Here is a 20252-nt window from a genome sequence, read left to right as displayed (position 1 = left end):
AGAAGAAAATTTCCCCCATAAAAATTAGCATCTTCAAAGTAAATGTACAAGGAACATAATCCTAATATGAAGAAAGAACTATATAATGAGATGTGTGGTAAAAATCTAGAATCTGAGGATAAAAAGAAAAGTTAAAAGCTTCTCAAGAGACAAAAACAACTTCCTTACAAAAGAACAAGGATTAGATTAGAATCAGACTTCTTCCTCAATAGCAGATGCTACAGCACAAGAGGGGTTTTTCAAGTTCAGGGAATATATAATGAATTTAAGTCTTAATTCTATATCCAGCTAAACCATTAATTGATAGAATAAAATAAAGATATTATGAAACATCCACAGTCACAAATTTCCCTCATCACAGACCTTCTAAGTGAGCAGTGGGTGTTCTATACAACTAACTGTAGCATCTGCTATCATTGAACACTACATCACAAACAAATAATGTACTTACTATATGCTGGCTAATTGTACATACTAAAAAAATAATTAAAAAAAAAGAAAGAAGAAGATTGTTTCCAGCAAAATTAGAAATAAATCCAATAGGGGCGCCTGCGTGGCCCAGTTGGTTGAGCATCTGCTTTAGGCTCAGGTCACAATCTTGGAGTCTCTATCAATCAACCAGGAGTCAGGCTTCCCTGCTCAGCAGGGAGTCTGCTTCTCCCTCTACTCCTACCCTCCACCCCCTCTTGTGTTCTCTCTCTCTTACTCACTCTCTTCCTCAAATAAATATATATAAAAGTCTTAAAAAAAGAAAGAAATGCAATAAATAGGACTAACTGTGGTAACAGACCCATGGTAAGAAAAATGCTAAGTCTATATAATAGTTGATTTGTAATGTAAAATATAATTGTAAAACATGGACCTAAAATCCAGATGCACTGAACCTCAGAGTAAAGGGACATTTAGAAACTGAGGAATAAAAATATGCAGTTTTGAGGAGGAGGAAATTGGTTAGAGAAACAGGATATTACTTAATCCTGGACTTTGATAGAGTAAGTTGTTAAATTAACGTCACTAACATATTACTAGTCAAAATTAACATGAGCAGAGTCAAATCTTTTATAATGATCAAGATTTACAGATTGCTTAACATTATTCCAATAATATGGACTTAGAAAAGTGCTATCTATTGTTACTATCAGAGCTATTTTTGAATTTTTTAAAAAAGATTTTATTTATTTATTTGACAGAGATCACACATAGGCAGAGAGTCAGGTAGAGAGAGAGGAAGAGAAGCAGGCTCCCCGCTGAGCAGAGAGCCCGATGTGGGGCTCAGTCCCAGCCTGGGATCATGACCTGAGCCGAAGGCCAAGGCTTTAACCCACTGAGCCACCGAGGCACCCCTCAGAGCTATTTTTGAAATGAGAAGTAATTAAACAACTAAATATAAGATAGGCAGAAAAAAAGAAAATAGAGCAAAATAAATAAATAAATAAATAAATAAAATAGAATTTAGTGGGAAAATCACAATGGAACAAAGTAATTCTTTTTGACAAATGATGCACTCTATAAAGAAGATGTCCCAGGCATTAACATTTCTAATAGCTTTAAAAATTACAAGGGGAGGGGCGCCTGGGTGGCTCAGTGGATTAAGCCTCTGCCTTCGGCTCAGGTCATGGTCCCAGGGTCCTGGGATCGAGCCCCACATCGGGCTCTCTGCTGAGCAGGGAGCCTGCTTCCCCCCCTCCCCTGCCTGCCTCTCTGCCTACTTGTGATCTCTGTCTGTTAAATAAATTTAAAAAATTAAAAAAAAAAATTACAAGGGGAGTTAATAAATAAAAATGTCTAGAGAAATTTGGGGACACCTTAGTGGCTCAGTCAGTTAAGTGCCCAGCTCTTGATTTCAGTTCAGGTCATGATCTACGGGTCCTGGAATAGAGCCCCACATCTGGCTCCATACTCAGCAGAGAGTCTGCTTGAGGATTCTTCCCCTCTCTCTTCCTCTGCCCCTTCCCCTGCTTGCACTCTCTCTCTCAAAAAAATAAATCTTAAGGGACACGTGGGTGGCTCAGCTGGTTAAGCGGCTGCCTTCTGAGCAGGTCATGATCCCAGTGTCCTGGGATCGAATCCCACATCAGGCTCCTTGCTCCATAGGGACCCTGCTTCTCCCTCTGCCTCTGCCTGCCACTCTGCCTGCCTGTGCTCGCTCTCTCTCTCTCTCACTATAACAAATAAAGAAATGAAATCTTTGAAGAAATAAAAAATAAACCTTAAAAAAATTCCTAGAGAAATATTAATACAAAAAACAAGATTATATCAATATATATGTTTATATATACATAACTATAGGCACATATATCATTGTAGTTTATAAATAAAACATTTTATTAAGAAGTTGGGGAATTCACAAATTAGCTAGGCAACTAAGCCAGAGAAGAGAGAAGAGAGTAATCTCTACAGATACCAAAAAGCAGAGCCATACAGCCCACATTATTATTTTTTAAAATCTCAGTCAAGATTTCTACTTACTAACTTTAAAATAAATTACTTTATATCTTGAGATAATAAAAAAAATCAAGATAAAATGAGAATTTATTCAGGATAAGCAAAGATAAAAATACTATACTAAAACTCAGAGGTGACAAAGTCATGCTCAAAAGATGTTTACCCGTAAATTGATTTATTGAAATATAAGAAAATATAAAAATGAATTATCTATGTTTCATATCGAGAAAGTAAATAAAAACATTATAAAGCAGTAGAAAGGGATAAATAGATAAGAACACAATTTTTAAGAACCCGTAGCCATGGTCAGAATGCCAAAAGCTGTCATTTAAAGAGAGTGTTAGAGTTTGGCAAATTCTGATAAATGTTACTGATAAACTCTGTTTAAAAAACTGATAATTTTTTTTAAAAAAGTAAAAACATCACTAAATAATATTAGGCATGAGAAATAAAGTACAATTACAAATACAGACTTTTATTAAATAGATAAGAGAAAATATATGGAGAATTATGTTGTGGGTTGAACTGTGTCCCCTCAAAATTCACATGTTAAAGTCCTCAACCCCCTGTACCTCAGAATGTAACCCCCTAGCTAAGGTCTTAGGTAATTAAGTTAAAATGAAGTCATTAAGGGGGTGCTTAGGTGGCTCAGTTGGTTGAGTGTCTGACTCTTGATTTCAGCTTAGGTCGTGATCTCAGGGTCAAGGAATCTGGCTTCATATCTGTCTCTGCACTGGGTGTGGAGCAGACATAAGATTCTCTCTCTCCAGCTGTCCCAAATCCCTCAAAAAAAAAAAAAAATGAGGCCATTAAGTTGGGACCTAATCCAATATGACTGGTGTCCAGGGGAAATCAGAACATGGAGACAGGCACAGAGGAAAGATGATGTAGAAGACACAGGGACAAGACAGTCATTTGTAAGCCAAAGAGAGAAGCCTGCACCAGATCCTTCCCTCACAACCTCATCAAAACCCAACCCTGCCGACATCTTGATTTTGGACTTCAAGACTCCAGAACTGTGACATAATAAATGTCTGTTGTTTTAGCCACCCAATCTGTGATACTTTTTTACTGTGACCCTACAAACTAATAATATAAGCTGTATATATTTGAGAATGTGGACAAAATAGATGTTTTTCTATGAATATTTAAATTATCATCTAAATCATCATTACACTTGGCTTGAGTTAAAAATGGAGTAAAAAAAAAAAACTCTACATACCAGTAATCTTGAAGAAATAAAAAATTGTTAAAGATCAGCATCCAAAATAGATACCCAGATCACACAATATTTATCAGTGAGTACTATTCATGAAACAGATGATTCCAACTTTTTAGACAATGTTTTAGACAGCAGAAATATAGCTGGAAATAAATGTAAAATGTCCCCATTAACTTTACAAAATTAGCATGATCCTGAAACAAATAAAAGGAACACAAACAGGATAAAAATAACTAGTGGTCAATTTTATTTATGAACCTGTATGAAAAATACTAAATTGAATGTTAATAAATTAAATCAAGCAACATATTAAAAGAACAATGCATCATAGAGAACAGTTTCTTTCAGGAATATAAGAATGTTTCAGTCTCAGGAAATATTATAATGTAAGTCATAGGAGGAAAAATCTGAAGAAAAAATATGTGGTTTTCTTAGTAGTTAACCCCAAAAATCTAATTTTCAATTTTAATAGAATTTGTTAGACTGGCTTCAATAGAAGGAAACCTTTTTTTTTTTTTTTTTTTTTAAGATTTTATTTATTTATTTATTTGAAGACAGTGATCACAAGTAGGCAGAGAGGCAGACAGGGTGGGGGGAAGAAGCAGGCTCGATGCCAAGCAGAGAGCCTGATGTGGGGCTCAATCCCAGGACCCTGAGATAATGACCTGAGCTGAAGGCAGAAGCTTAACTCACTGAACCACCCAGGTGCCCCAGAAGGAAACCTTCTTAATTTGATAAATATTATCTACTAGAACCCCCAGACAGCAACATACTATTGGTAAATTAATGAAATGAATCTCACCAAATTCAGAAATAAAATAAATGCCCATTATCACCACTACTCTTGGGCATTTCAGGGAGATCCCCAGCAATGCAATCACATAAGATAAAATAATAAAAGTATAAACATTTTAAAAAGTACTCTTTATAGGTCATATGTCTTCACAAAAAGTGTATCCACTTCCTAGAGCTGTCATAAAAACTACCATAAACCAGACAGCATAGCACAAGAATTTACTCTCTCACCGTTTTATAAACTAGAAGTGAAAAATCAAAGTTTTGTCAGGGACATGCTCCTTCTTAGGGGCTATAGGGAAGAAATCTTTCTTTCCTCTTCCTAGTTTCTACTGATAACTTTTGATACTTGATTTTCTTCTCTGTCTCACTCCAATATTTTCCTTTGTAGTCACATGGTATTCTCCCTGTGTGGTCTCTGTGAAGACAGAGATGTTTTGCTCTTCTTATAAGGACACAAGCCATATTGGATTAGGGTCCACATGAATAAATTCAACTCAATTCGATCATATCTGAAAAATACCTTTTTTCTGAATAAGGGCACATTATGAAGTATGGGGGTTTAGACTTCAGAATATCTTTTTGGGGGGATACATAATTCTATCCCTAAGATAAGTACACAAAGAATCATCTGAAAAATGACTAGAACTAATAAGTTGGAAAAGGTGTCCATACATAATACCAACACCAATTATTTCTTTCCCCTTAGACCAAAAGCAAAAAATTAAAAACTGTAATGAGAGAGAAAATGAGAGAGAGGAAGACTTCCATAAGTAAGAAAAGCAACAAAAATACTAAAATGAGTATAAGCACTGGGTGTGATGCATAAACAATGAATCTGGGGACACTGAAAAAAATACAATAAAATGAGCATAAGAAAAAAGCATAAGTCACCACCATATAAAGTCACCAATGGGCATAAAAATCTGAGTAATTGGGAAGACATTCAATAATCCTGGATAAAGAGACACGATATAGTAACAGCATTCAACATAAGTTTAAAACATTCCTTCAATACAATTTATTATATATACTTAGTAGTAACAAATCAAGACGGCAAATTTTATTTTTCATGGAATGCAACAAGTTTATTTTCAAGATCATTTGGAAGATAAAGTGACAAAATAAAATAAAAGATCAGGAGTTCATTGAAAAATAAAAACACTGAAGGGGAGTGTTTGCCCTAACACATGAGAGTAACTATCATAGAATTACTAAACATGGCAATAGATATGATTTAATGTGCCAGGAATTCTTCTAAAAGCTTTACATATACTGCATTATTTAATATTGTTAGGAACTCCTCTATTTAATCTGACTGGTGAGGCACTAGGTGACAAAATATATTGTCTAAGGTCTCACCACTTGTAACTGTGGTCTCATTCTAGAGCCTCCATCCTTGACCAATACAGTGCATAGAGGAATGCAAAACCATAAATAAATTGGAGTGTATATGAAAACTCATTTTATAGTTTACTTCTGAAAAAACACACTTTCTTTTTTAGAATCAGTTTCTAGTTCACAGCACAACTGAGCTCCCCACACTGTAGTTCAGCCTCTCCCACCCAGGTGGTGGCACATTTGTTGCAATGGATAAACTTACCTGTTGACACATGAGCCAAAGTCCAGACTTTGCGTTATGGTTTGCTCTTGCTGTTGTATATTCTATGGGGTTTGACAAATGAATAAAGACACGTCTCCCCTCACTATAGTATCACATAGAGTAGTTTCACTGCCCTAAAAATATTTTGTGCTCTGCCTATTCACTCCTCCTCTCCTCAACCCCTGGCAACCTTTGATCTTTTTACAGGCAAAACACCACCGTTTTGCCTTTTCTAGTATGTCATATAGTTGGAATCCTAAAGTATGTCAACTTTTCAGATTGACTTCATTCATTTAATAATGTGCATTTAAGTTTCCTCCATTTCTTTTTTCTTATGGCTTGATGGCTCATTTCTGTTTAGCACTAAATGGCATCCCACTATTTGGATACAACAGAGTTTATGTATACATTCACCAGTGAAGAACATCTTGGTTGCCTCCAAGTTTTGGCAATTATGAATAGAATCGCTGTAAACACCCATGTGCATGTTTATACCTCATTTCTATGTAAATGAGCATGAATGCTGAATAATATGTTTAGTTTTGTTAAAAAAAAAAATCTGCCAAACTATCTTCTGAGTTGGCATTCCCAGCAGCAATCAAAGAGTTTCTGTTATAATTTTCCTTTATAATGTACAACAACTATCTTATATATTCATTTGTATATTCTTCTTCTGTCTTTCCTCACTAGAATATCTTGTTTATTACTGTTTTCTTTGGACTCAAAATAATGGTTAAATTACAATAAGTTTCCTTAGTAAATATACATCAAATAAATAAATCATTCAGTGGAAACTATAAAGGGAGCTCTGGTAAAACCAAATAGAAAAACAAAAACAACCTAAAGGATGCAAGTGGAGCATAGTTTAAAAAGAAGTTAGAATGATATATAAATAGTCAATAAAGATATGAAAAGAAGCTCAAGTTCACTTTTAATAAGAGAAAGACAAATCAAATATATTATGCATAAAATTCAAAACAATTTAATAAATGATATTGTGTCCTGGTATAGTTATGAAATAAGTCATTCTTGGTTAAACTTTGAATTTGTGTTTTGTAGACTATTATAAAATGACTATTTGTAGAACAAAGAGAGGAATAAAAAATATAACTTTCCAAAAAAGCTACTACTGCTAATCTATCTTATAAAACTGGTTGTCTGGTTATGTTAAATATAGTGTGAATCGTTTATAAGACATACGTCTCAGTGAATCATTCCTATAATTTTAAAAAAATTAAAAATCTAAATGGATAGTTATTATTCCAATCTTGTATCCGAATATGCATGCCCAACCAAATGGCTCAGTTTAAAAATAAAAAAAAATTAAACAGAAAGCACTATTTTGCCATTGGAGATGTAAGAAACACTATATATATAATATATATAAACATGTGTATAACACTATATAACATATATATTATACATATATTCTGTGTGCGTGTGTGTGTGTGTGTGTGAATTGGGAAATTCTTCATATTGAATTTTCTGGTATATTGTATAATAATACATCATTTTAGATTAAAAAGTTATCTCTGGATGATGAATTATTTTCTTAAAGAACATGGTCCCCGTGAAGATCAATTATAGATTTTAAGTGTCTAAATCTTGTTCTTTTTTAAGAATTATCTAATGTCATGTGATAAAAGACTTAATTAAGCATTAGGGCACGTGTCCCCACCCCATTCTCTCTCTCACTTGTATGAGGAAATAGGAAATGACAAAGAACACAAAGGATTTCCCTATCATTCTTTCAAACCAAGTTTCCTTAACTTACCATGCCAGTGTGTATTTTGGAAGTTCCTAGAAAGCCCTGTCTCCCATATTCCTTTCAATCTCCAGAATGTGATGTATTTATTTCAAACACTGTGGGAAGATATTCCCTAATGATAACAATATAGATTTGTTAGTCTTTTTTATTAACAAAGACAATATTAACAAAGACAATATTTTTTATTATCAAAGACACTGTTAGAAAAGGATATAATGTTTTTTTAATTCACAATTAAGTTATGTAACTGAGAGCAAAGCGAAAAAGGTCTTAGCAGAAGTCTACAATTCAATTTCTGTTTCTTTTTTTCCAGTAGGTCTAATAAAAGAAAATAATCCAGCGGCTTAACAAAAATTCACATATTTAAATAATGAAATGACATTGTTCTGAATATATGGTATCTTTACTAAGATAAAAGACAAGGTTATGTCTTTCCAGCTATCCAAACAATTCACAAGTGCTCAGTTTTGTTATCCTGTGTTAGCTTCATAACTAAAATAATTTTTGAAATCTGCTTTCTGAGATTAGCAGTGCCCTCTCCCCTAATTTGAACAAAAATAATTGGAAAGGCACATGTACCAGCTTCCAGTTTATACAAGTTCATTTATTTGAAATCCCCTGAGCTCCTCCAATTAAAAAACAAGTTTTTGAGTTAATATCCTTCAATTGTTAAAAACTTGCGTCACTGTGAGAGCACAGTGAAACGTAAAGGTCCCAGCACGCTGGCAGTTGATTGTGAGGGGATGTGATTGTTCCACATTTAGACTGGAAAGGGTTAGGAACCCTGCTTCCCAATGTGGTTAATGAATGAAAGGAAAATTGGACCCCTGAGCCAGAGTAAATGACCTAAGGGAGTGAAAAATGTTCACAGGTTAACAAGGGCAACTGTTCCTTGCCATAATTCCCAGAGGAGGCAAACGACAAAGGGCCAATGAACTTCTGTCTTTGTATTATTTATTAATCCATTTTCTTCCTAGGAAAAATAACTCCGTGTAACTCTGGAAAGACACTAGCTAGCATTGAACATCTTAAACTCTGTGCTTCTTTCTCCTTGCTCTGACTCACTGGTTAATATATTTTGTCTTAATAATTTATTTTGACATATTCAATTCAAATGTACTAAGAGATTAGTCCATCATTCTACACAATTTTTAATACAGAGGATATGATATGCCTTAACATAACAGGCTATGTTGGAATCAAAGCTACTAACTTGATAGCGACATAGTAACAAATTCTTAGTTATCTAATTGGTAAAGTGGCTGTGGAGATTTTTTTCCCCCAAAAGTGGGAATTACTTCAAAAAGTTTTTAAAAATATTGTTTTCACTGAACTGAAGGGAGTTTTTGTAACCATAGCCAAGCCACCACCCCTAGTCATGTTCACAGATACAAAACCCCTGATTGGCTGTTGATGAGTCATTCCTGGTGAGGAATCTTATCTTAACACCTGCCTTATCTTTAACATCCTTTTCAACTTCTTCTAGAAAAACAATAACCAAAAAGGAAAAAAATATCTGGGACCAGTCCAGTTTTGAAACACCTGCCTTAGAGATAAAGACTGCAATTTTAGGCATTTGTAATGTCTTTACTTTCAGCCTGGAATTTGTCCTGCCTGTGGGGTGCATCCGCTGACTTTCTCAAACATGTGCTTTGCCTGGGAATTACTTCAGTCTAGTAAATTATAAAATGACAAGATCATCTCTGTTACCATGGAAAATTTGCAGATCAGAAAATCTCTGAAGCTCTGGCTTCATAATAAATGCATTTTACGAGTTGAAGAAACATTACAACACCGGCTCTAATGAATCAGCCAGTAATGTTTTATGACATAATTCCAGTCTGATATTGATAATCTTTAACTTGCAGTTAAAAAGGATATCCCAGGTTTATGTGACCACTGTGAACCAAAATAGAACCATTAAAAAAAAAAAGTTACAGACAGGAACTACACAGCTGGAAACCAGAAGCACAGGTTTCACTTGAGCTGTTAAGAAAATGAAACAAGATGGGATTGGGAGGGAGACAAACCATAAGTGACTCTTAATCTCACAAAACAAACTGAGGGTTGCCGGGGGGAGGGGGTTTGGGAGAAGGGGGTGGGATTATGGACATTGGGGAGGGTATGTGATTTGGTGAGTGCTATGAAGTGTGTAAACCTGGTGATTCACAGACCTGTACCCCTGGGGATAAAAATATATGTTTATAAAAAAAAAATAAATAAATAAAAATTAAAAAAAAAAAAAAAAGAAAATTCACAGTTAACTAAATAAAAAATATTTATTCTACCTCATTTATTTTCCCCTTGGTATTCAGATGTGCCCCCTATCGGTGCCTGCGAAGAGGTTATTATAAGGGCATAAATTTGTTTTAAAACCATGAGTTAATTTGCTACATAAACAGCATGAATTACTGAGCAATTACATAATTTATGCTGTTATGTTAATTAGTTATATTGATTTTTAAAGAATGTACTTTTCTCCTCATGCATAAATGATCTGACATTAGACAGTCCTTACCTAAGGCTCACTTAGCTAAATTCTCGGCAGCCAGAAACTACCTGGAAGGAAACAGTAAGGAGAGTGTCTCAGCCAAAATTAACCAGCTTCAGAGAGCTTGCCTTGCAAAACCAAGTTAACCAAGTGATGGCAAATGTCATAAAAAAATTTTTTTTAATAAATAACCCTAAATAACTTCACAAGATTCCTTTTATATTTTGCTTTCAGGGAGTCGGCTGACACTACCTTGATGAGAAGGAACGATAGAGAAACGCAAACAAGTCAGAAAAGAGCAGAGGAAAGAATGTGAGAGGCTGTGGCTGGAACTATGATGGTAGCAAGTGTGCTCAAGAGTTCCTTTATAACAACAAACCTCAAGCACTAATGAGCATTGCTGAAGATGTGAGGAAATTGAATCCCTCATTCATCTCTAATGATCTAACATAGTTTAGCCATTTAAATTTTTATTTTATTATTATTATTATTTTTGTTGCTGCAGAAAGATTTACTGTTTCCACTTGGTCCACGGCTTGGAATAGGGCTCCAGGGTGGTTAAGATGCTGCCTTGTGGCTGAAGGGAGAAGCTGAAGCAGAAGCCCTACCACCAGGGGAGACCAAGGAGACCCTCAAAGGCTGCCGGGCTCCAGAGGCTCCTAGTCATGCTCGAAGGTGAGCTTTTCAAAGCAATACTCACCCAGCCTGGGGGCTGCCAGCCTCCAGAGTTAGTCAGGTGGTTACCATCAACTTGGTAAGTTCCACCTGTTCATCTAGTTAGTGGTTCTCCAGGAAGTTGCAGAGATGGGCATCTGCCTGGGCAGAACCCAGGGCACGCAGATCCTCAAGGGCCCTGGTCAGGTTCTTCCTCAGGATATGGTGACTTTCACAACATCCCAGGTTTTACCCCATGCATCTTGGGAGGGCTTCTGCACATCCTGGAAGAAGGCACAGCCATGGCTCTGGTTTTACATCTTTAAGAGATGCTTTGCTCTTTCTTGCTTTTCCTTAATTACCTTGGGAAGATGTGACCCATGCCCTCCAGAGACACATGATCATGGTCAAACTAGAAGTGCAGAGAAAGGTAGGTGTAGGAGATGCATGTTGACCAGGTGGTTGACAGTGACTTTCACCTCAGTGGAATAATTCTGATGAGTCTGGGAGGTCATGTTAAATCCAAAATATGGTGTTGGCTGGTCCCAGAGACAAAGGATGACTGAGAAGATGGTTCTGACAAGACAGTTGTTGGAGGTTAGAAGAAGGAACATCTCCTGGTCTATTTCATCCCAACACTGTTAAAGCAAAGACAGATCTCCAGGATCTGTCTAAATGCTAGTTTAGCCATTTTGGAAAAGACTCTGACAGTTTCTCAAAGGTTTAAAGACAGAATTACCAGAAGACCATCAATTTCCCCTCTAGGTATGAATTTCCCCTCTGTTATGAACTGAACAGAAATGAATTTATTGCCACCACAGGCCCAGAAGGGATAGTCCTGAGGAATAAGATTGTGTCCTTCTCAGTTACAGAAAGTGAGGCCAACCTCCTTGGTTTCAGCAGGTTGGATTGTTTCTGACCGAAGTTTTAAGGAGAGGGCCCTTGCCCATGGCTGAGAGGGCATGGTCACCACCTAGAACCAAAGGGATAGGTATGCTTTACTGTGGACTATGACAGTGTGGCCTCACTAGTGGTCCTAGAAGGAGTGACCACCCTGGCAGGCACACAGGACAGAACATCTAGCCAGAGAGGATTATTCTGGAGTCATAACATCTAATGGAATTTGCCTTGTTAGGTTTTAGACTTGTTTGTGGTCTCTCACCTCTTTCGTCTTTATAATGTCTCCCTTTTGGAATAGGAGTATCTAGCCTCCACCTGTCCCTCCTCTGTATTTGGGAAGCATGTAACTTATCTGGTTTTATAGGTTCACAGATAGAGAGGAATTTTGCCTCAGGACTATACCTTGACTTTACTTATACTTGAGTTAGATGATATTTAGATGAGACTTCGGACTTGGTGTTGATGCTGGAGTAGGCTAAGATTTGGGGGGCTGAAGAAATGAGTTAAATGCATTTTGAATGTAAAAAAGGTATGAATTTGGTGGGAGGCTGGCAGAAGCTGGAACGTTATGGACAGAATTGTGCCCCTTCCAACTACATATATTGAAGCCCTAATCCCCAATGTGACTCTATTTGGAGACAAGGACTTTAATAAAGTAATTAGGATTAAATGAGTTCATAAAAATGAACCCCTAAACCAATTAACTGGTGTTTTTATAAAAAGAGTAATAGACAATAGGAGTGTACGTGCACAAAAGGAAGGCCGTGTGAGGACGGATGAAGAGGCAGCTTTCTCCAAGCCAGGAGAGATGTCGCTGGAAACCAGTCCTGCCAGCCCCTTGATTTTACAATTCTTGCCTCTAGAAATGAGAAAATATGTTGCTGGCTGTTTAAGTGACCCAGTCTGTGGTGTTACGGCATGGCAGCTTGAGAGACTAAATATAGTGCTCAGAGAGTGAAAAAGATACGTCCACACAAAAATTTGCACTTGAATTATATAGAAACATTATTCATAGTAGTCAAAATGTGAAAACAACCAAAATCTCCGTTGACTGCTAAATGGATAAACAAAATGTGGTGTATTCCTACAATGGAATATTGCTTGGCAATAAAAAGAAATGATGCATACTATGGTATAGATGAGCCTGGTAAACACTGAGCTAAACAAAAGTAACTAGTCACAAGACACCACATTTTGTATGGTCCCATTTATATGAAAATCTGGAAAAGGGAAATAGATTAGTTTAGGTGTAGATGTAGTTGCCTACGTCTGGGTGATGAACAAAATGAGTGACTGACTAATGAGTACAGAGATTCTTTTTTAGGATGATGAAATTAATCTAAACTTGGATTGTGATGGTCTCACAAAGTCTGTGAGTATACTGAACATTATCGACTTGTTCGTTTAAACTTGGTGAGATTTAAAAAAATAAAAATAAAAAAAAATTGGTGAGATTTTAAAAATAAAATAAAAATAAAATTGGTGAAATTTTATGTTATGTGAATTTTATTCAATACAGGGTTTTCTTTTAATTTTAATTGATATCCTCCAGGGTCACACTAATTAAGGTTCTGATAGGTCTGGTTCACAGATAGTGTATCTAATAACACTGTTTATTCAGGTATGAATCTGTCTGAAATGGGAACAGCACCTCTGAGTCTTCCTTCTAGTCCTAAAATGTTATGACAAAACTTCTTTTTTTTTTTTTTTTGGTTAGTTCCACTCTTCCCTCTCCACTTTGCCTTCTTTTTGCTTTACCTCTCTTATTGGATAATTTATTCTTAAAAGCACTGGGCGAGGCAGAACAAAGTGAGTGTCTATGTCGTGGGAGACATGAGTCTCATAGAGGAGTGTCAGAGGCCAAGTGAACTAAGGAGTGTGCCTGCACAGCAGGATGTGTTGGAAAGATTGTCCAGTTTCTCCTTGGTTAGCAATTTTTCCATGGTCAGCCTTGTATGAGGTCTAAACAGGGTGAGTGGTCATCCCTATAGAAGGGCTACCCCACACAGAATGTCAGAGTCTGAGGAGGATGAGGAGGAATGCACACAGAGCGACTTTTGATGTGAGGATTCAGAGAAAGAGCCAAGTGAAACATGTGTTCTTGAGGAAGACAGCTTGGTGTGAGGTATCAGAGGCTGAGAAGGGCAAGAAGGATATCCAGGTTAAGTGGGACATTCTATTGTGGGCAATTAGAATCCAGAAGGTTGAGGAGGGTGTTTATGGAAAAGGACAGCCAAGCCTGAGTTGTTGGAGCACAAGTAGATTAAACAGGGTCTATGCAAAAAGGTGGGTGGCCCCGAGTGGAGAGTCAGAGCCTGAGCAAGCTAAGTAAGGTGTATAAATGGAAGGGCTGTAGAATGTGGGGTTTTGAAGCCTAAGAAAGTTGACAGGAACATCTATGTGGAGGATGATGGTAAAGGCATTGGGAGTCAAAAATTCAAAGGTGAGGAGGTGTCCACAAGGATGAAACATTGTTTATATCCAAGGAAAATGATCAAATAAATATATACATTAAAGATAATGGGAGCCGTGTTCTTCAATGTATGAGAAAGGATTTACAAATACTGAAAGGAGAAAAACCAACATAAACTCTGTTCTGTTACATAGGAATTGGAAGTTTGGGTGTGAACTTATGTTTTTATTTGTATATGGTATGGGTATAATAAAGGGTATGCAAGCATATATACAGATTATTTTGCTTCTTAAATTTTAATGTGCTTAAGAATCAACTGGCATGATTTTTAAAATGAGGTTCTCAGGCATCATTCCTGGAAATTCAGAGAACAGATCATAATCAAATAGATTTACCTCAGAAATGCAAGGTTGGTTTAACGTTTGAAAATTAACATATTTTCTACATAGAAATAAAGACAAAAAGACTGTGATTATCTTGGTAGACACATAACAAACATGGAACTGATAAAAATCAATTTCTTTCATAATTAAAAGCAAATAAAATAAAAAGCATTATCACTAACCTGAGTAATGATATTTATAATCACTCTACATTTAGCCTGGCTACAACTTTCTTAGAACTGAACAGCAGCTTGATATTTTTCTTCAGAAATCATCCTTCCTTCCTCTTTTCCTTCAAAGTATCAGATTTGCGTTGCAGTCTGAAAGCTATTCCATCTTCTCTGATTCTTCTCTTTCTTTAGTCACTTCCACCAATAAATCTTTTGCACACCTCATCTCATCTTTATGTTTGATTTTCAGAGAATCTTGATTAGGAGCATTTAATTCCACAAAAACACTGCTTATGAATGTTCGTGACCACTGTATTCATGAAAGTCTCCTAATGAAAACAACCCTAATTCCTATTAATAGGAGGACAGGCTTGAAAGATTACATGTGTTTACGAGTGTGAGGCGCTTAGTGTAATTCTTAGATTTGGTCATTCCAATAGGGTCATACAAATTACCAATTATCATTATGAGTATCATTATTCAGTATTTTTGGCTATTAAAATTTTTAAGTTAATTTTCCTTGAAAGACATGTTCATAACTTTTCTTCATGCTTAAAAACTTAGATAGACTTCAGATTTTGATCATGTCAGATTTGAGCTCCTCATTCTTCTGTTACTGAGAATTTATCTGTAGTCAGAAAGCATATTTTTATGATTTTGATCCTTTTAAATTTGTTGAAAAATTCTAAGAGCCTAATATATTATCTATCCTGGAGAATGTTTCACATGCACCAGAGAACAATGTGTACTTTGCTGTTGTTAGTCTGTCAGTAGGTAGCTTTTAAGGTTAGTTGGCTTATATTGTTCATCTTTTTAAAATATTCTTTGTAGTTATTCTACCCATTATTAAAAGTAGGTTATTGAAGTATCAAATATTACTGTTGAATTATTTGTCTCTCCCTTTATTTCTGTTAGTTTTTGTTTCATTTATTTAGGGACTTTGTTCTTTTTTTTAATTAAAGATTTTATTTATTTATTTGACATACAGAGATCATAAGTAGGCAGAGAGAGAGAGGCAGAGAGAGAGGAGGAAGCAGGCTCCTGCTGAGCGGAGAGCACAATGCGGGGCTCAATCCCAGGACCCTGGGATCATGACCTGAGCCAAAAGCAGGTGCCCACTGAGCCACCCAGGTGCCCTGGGACTTTGTTCTTAAGTAGATATATGTTCATAACTCTTTTACCATCTTGGTGAATTGGCTCTTTTCTCAATATAAAATGTTCTTGTCTTTCGTGAAAATTTTTGTCTTAAATATGTTTTGTATAATTGTAGTACAACCACTCAAGCTGCCTGTGGTTACTGTTTGAACAGTAAGTAATTTTCCACCATTCTACTTCCAACTACTTCTTTAAATTTAATATATGTATCTTTATACAGCATAGAGTTGGATTTTTAAAATCCATTCTGCCAGGAACTGTTTTTTTATTGGAGAGTTTAGCCTATTTACATATAAGACAGGTACCAATAAATGTATTTGCACCTGCCATTTTCTTATTTGTTTTCTACATGTCTCATGTTGTTATTTATTTTTTGTTGCTGTTATATCTCTATTCCTCCATATGTGTTCTCTTTTGTGTTTTATGTTTTCTAATATACTATCTTAAAAATTTTGTTATTATTATTTTACTATTTTTTATTTATTCTCTGAGTGACTGCTTTAGGGATTACAATTAACAACTATAACAAACTACTTCAGAAATATATCTATTTAATTTTAATATTACAAAAGCCTTACTCCAATAGAGCTTCATACTCCCCCTAACACATTACTATGCACTACTATGATCCTATAAATCACCTCTTTATACATTTTGATTCATCAACATAGACTTACACATTTGTCATTTATACTAAATTGAAGAAAAGATTTACAAACAAAATGATGTGTATATTGTAATTCTTTTAAATTTGTGAAATTATACCCATGCGTTTATTTCTTCATATTGAAGTAAGTTATGATCTAGTGCCCTTTCATTTCAGCCTGAAGGATGCTCCTTAATATTTCTTGTAGGGGAGGTTTGATGAAGTCTTAGTTTTAGTATCTGAGAATGAATTACTTTCTATTTCATTTTGGGCATGTCTTTGTAAGATATGGCATTCTTGGTTAAGTCTTTTTCAGCACTTTGAGAATGCCATCCCATTGCTTTCTGGTCTCCATGATTTCTGGTGAAAAGTCAGTCATTAATATTATTGAGATTTGCCAAGAGTTGTACTTGAAGCTCAAGTTTGTGGTTTTTTCCCTTGGCACACAGATTCAGGCCAGGTTTCTGCACTTGCTCACTAGTCTACCAAAACTCGCTCTTGCCACCATAAGGAGCATGCACGAGGAAATGCCACAGGGTGTATGGGTGAGGTGCACAGATCCCTGGAGGTACCCCCAATCACTTGGGGTGATCTGCAGGTGAGGCATCCCCAGTGCTTCAAGGGAAGCTTCTCTATGAAGTCCGCAATGTGGTTATTAGGATCCACATCCCTTTAATACCTTCCAAGAGTCCTATCTGCCACTCTCTCCGCCTTGTTGCCTTCTCAACAGCCAAGACCAAGGTCTATGTGTCTGTTACTTGACGACAGGTGAGCAAAACTCTTCTCAGATTCCTTGGAATATGCTGTCAGATTCCACAGCTGCAAGAGAGGTACTTATGACTGTGGGTGGATGCCAAATTGTTGTTGTCAAGGTGGGGATACATTGAGTAACATCTTTTTTTTTTTTTAAAGATTTTATTTATTTATTTGACAGAGAGAGATCACAGGTAGGCAGAGAGGCAGGCAGAGAAAGAGAGAGGAGGAAGCAGACTCCCTGCTGAGCAGAGAGCCCGATGCGGGACTCGATCCCAGGACCCTGAAATCATGACCCGAGCCGAAGGCAGAGGCCCAACCCACTGAGCCACCCAGGCGCCCCATTGAGTAACATCTTAATCAGACATTTTGCTGACATCATCCCACATCATCCATTTTTCTCTTAAATAAATGCTCCTACTACTGTTGTGTGACTTTGGTCAATTTCCAGAGATCTGAAAAATTTGATTTAGACTATTTCTATTTTTGATGTTTCTAAGAAAGCAAGGATTTTCAGAAGTCCTTCCCTCACGATTCCCAAAGTGCTTCTTCTGTTTTATTATTAATATCATTTATGGTCATCCATCGTCTACACTTCAAAATTTAAAACTTAAAATATTTTTGCAGAAGATCTACGCCAATAAGATAAATAAATTTTAGAAATGTAAACTTGATATAGGTATCCCTTATTACTTAAGCTCTTCACATTTTCAGGTCAGATCTTCTGAATAGAGAACAAAGATCTTATGACATCTAGCTCTAAATTCACTATTTTCATGTCTTTTCATACCTCCATTGTACACCTACATTGTATGCAATGCTTTTTAAACCACTATATACATAGTATGTGATAATTGTTTGCCATCTTTTCCCTCACCACTTTGATGGCTGAGATTACAGAATTCTATGTTTGGAAAAATGCCTGCCCCATAGCATGAACTACTTGAATACATACTTGATGAATACTTGGATGAGAGAGTTAAGAATCATAGACAAGGAAGTTTGGAGAAGGAAGATATTAATAGGGAGATCATGGTTCTAGCTGTTTTTAATCAGAAAAAAAAAACATATTTGGATGGTTTTCCTTTCTTCCTTCTCCAGCAAATGATAAATGGCTTTTTTTTTTTCCTTTTTCTTCCTTGGTAAGGAAAATCCCCTTAGCTTAGTAATGTCTCCAAGTGCACTAAGAGTTAATGGTTCAGAGCTCAAAGGAAAAGTCTTGGCATGGGCAGGGATGGGAGGAGAATTATGCAGCCAAAATATTTCTCTTCATTTTTTCCTCCAACTCTGGGAAAGGAGAAAACATAAAACTGAGTATTATATTAAGCATTAAACAAGAATAATATTCTCACTCTATGATTAAAAGATAATGGTGATATTGTAATGATGTCAATTATGATAAAATAAGTAAATTATGAGAAGTAATCCTGTTTGTAGGAAGTTATACTGGTTGACATGTCATATCTTTTCCATTTGTAGTTTCCCTACGTTTCTGATTTGTTTCCAACAAAAATCAGTGTTGGTAAGATGAATAAAAACCTAAGCATGGGAAGAAGTTGATGGATAGCTTTGTGTGGCGTGCATGGAAAAATCCTCTTCAGGAAAGAATCCAAATTACTAACTGGAAAAGGGTGGGAAGAATAACTCATGTCAGTAAAAAAAAATTTATGAAAAATCAAAAGGTCAGAACTTTGGATATTTGTAAGTTAAGGTGTATTTTGACTTATTCTGGGGAGATTCAAAAATTACAACTGAACTGAATTACTTCCAGTGAAATTACTTGGCTCGAATAATTTCCTATTTCATTACCTTGCTTGCCATGAGGACAAGTGAAATAGACCAGTGCAACTAGTGAGCCAAATTACACAATATTTTTTGGGAGACCTTGAATCATTACAGTGTAAACTATATTGTGTCCATATTTCTCTTTGTGTACAATTATTATAATCAACAATTAACTATTCAAAGTAACCAAAACTTATCTTAAACTCTTTTATACTTTTTCTTTTATATTTAGAAATGTAGTATAATTTATCATACAAGGAGAGATATTTATGTGTGACAGAGCAATTCATTAGTTTAAGATCCAGAATTTAAAAAAAAAAAAAAACTACAGATAATAAAAGCTGGCTTTTCTATCACTTTATTTGTAATACTTATAATTGATTAAAATAATTAATATAATACGCTGGGTAAGTTTTTATCTACCAGTTAGCTTGTATTTAGGAAAACACATGTGTTGAAAACATAAATCTGAAATGTATTACATCCTTTTCTTTTGATATCCCAGTTATTATAAATATAATATATAATTATTATATATGATATGATATATTCTTTTTAGTTCAGTTTATTTACTTTGAATGTCATATACATACAAATATATACATACATACCTTTTCAATTTGCAACTGTAATATATATTATTAAACATAAATGCTCAATGAAGAATGTATGAAGATGCTGAAACATGGGGTAATTATTGGTAGCTCTCTTATTTTTTAAGATTTTAATTATTTATTTGACACAGAGAGAGAGAGATCACAAGTAGGCAGAGAGGCAGGCAGAGAGAGAGGGGGAAGCAGGCTCCCTGCTGAGCAGAGAGCCCAATGCAGGGCTTGATGCCCAGACCCTGGGATCATGACCTGAGCCAAAGGCAGAGGCTTTAACCCACTGAGCCACCCAGGTGCCCTTGGTAGCTCTTTAACAAAAATATGCTTTTATTCTTTTTTCTTTGTGTAGATTATCATGCCAAAATAATTTTATACAAACTCCTTATAACCTTTTATTAACTTAAAGTATTAATAACATTTTTCTAAGTCACTAAATTTTTTATATTACTTTTTTTGTATTT

The 20252-nt window shown here is 35.6% G+C and overlaps 2 long non-coding RNA genes across 2 annotated transcripts in view; one reads left to right on the top strand and one right to left on the bottom strand.

Annotated features, from left to right (window-relative positions):
• The window catches only part of LOC131829456 (uncharacterized), a 51748-nt gene that overhangs the window by 29785 nt on the left and 1711 nt on the right, over positions 1 to 20252 (top strand). Inside the window, exons 3-4 of the long non-coding RNA XR_009352860.1 lie at positions 10559 to 10732; positions 10830 to 10999. This is a non-coding gene — a long non-coding RNA (uncharacterized LOC131829456). The remainder of the gene's footprint in view (positions 1 to 10558; positions 10733 to 10829; positions 11000 to 20252) is intronic.
• Positions 17747 to 20252, bottom strand: part of LOC131829455 (uncharacterized) — a 70060-nt gene continuing 67554 nt past the window's right edge. The window contains exon 3 of the long non-coding RNA XR_009352859.1: positions 17747 to 18685. This is a non-coding gene — a long non-coding RNA (uncharacterized LOC131829455). The remainder of the gene's footprint in view (positions 18686 to 20252) is intronic.

This window comes from Mustela lutreola, chromosome 4 (genome assembly GCF_030435805.1).
Source record: "Mustela lutreola isolate mMusLut2 chromosome 4, mMusLut2.pri, whole genome shotgun sequence".
In the NCBI taxonomy this organism is placed as follows: Eukaryota; Metazoa; Chordata; class Mammalia; order Carnivora; family Mustelidae; genus Mustela; species Mustela lutreola.
This window is presented reverse-complemented; position numbering and strand designations above follow the sequence as displayed.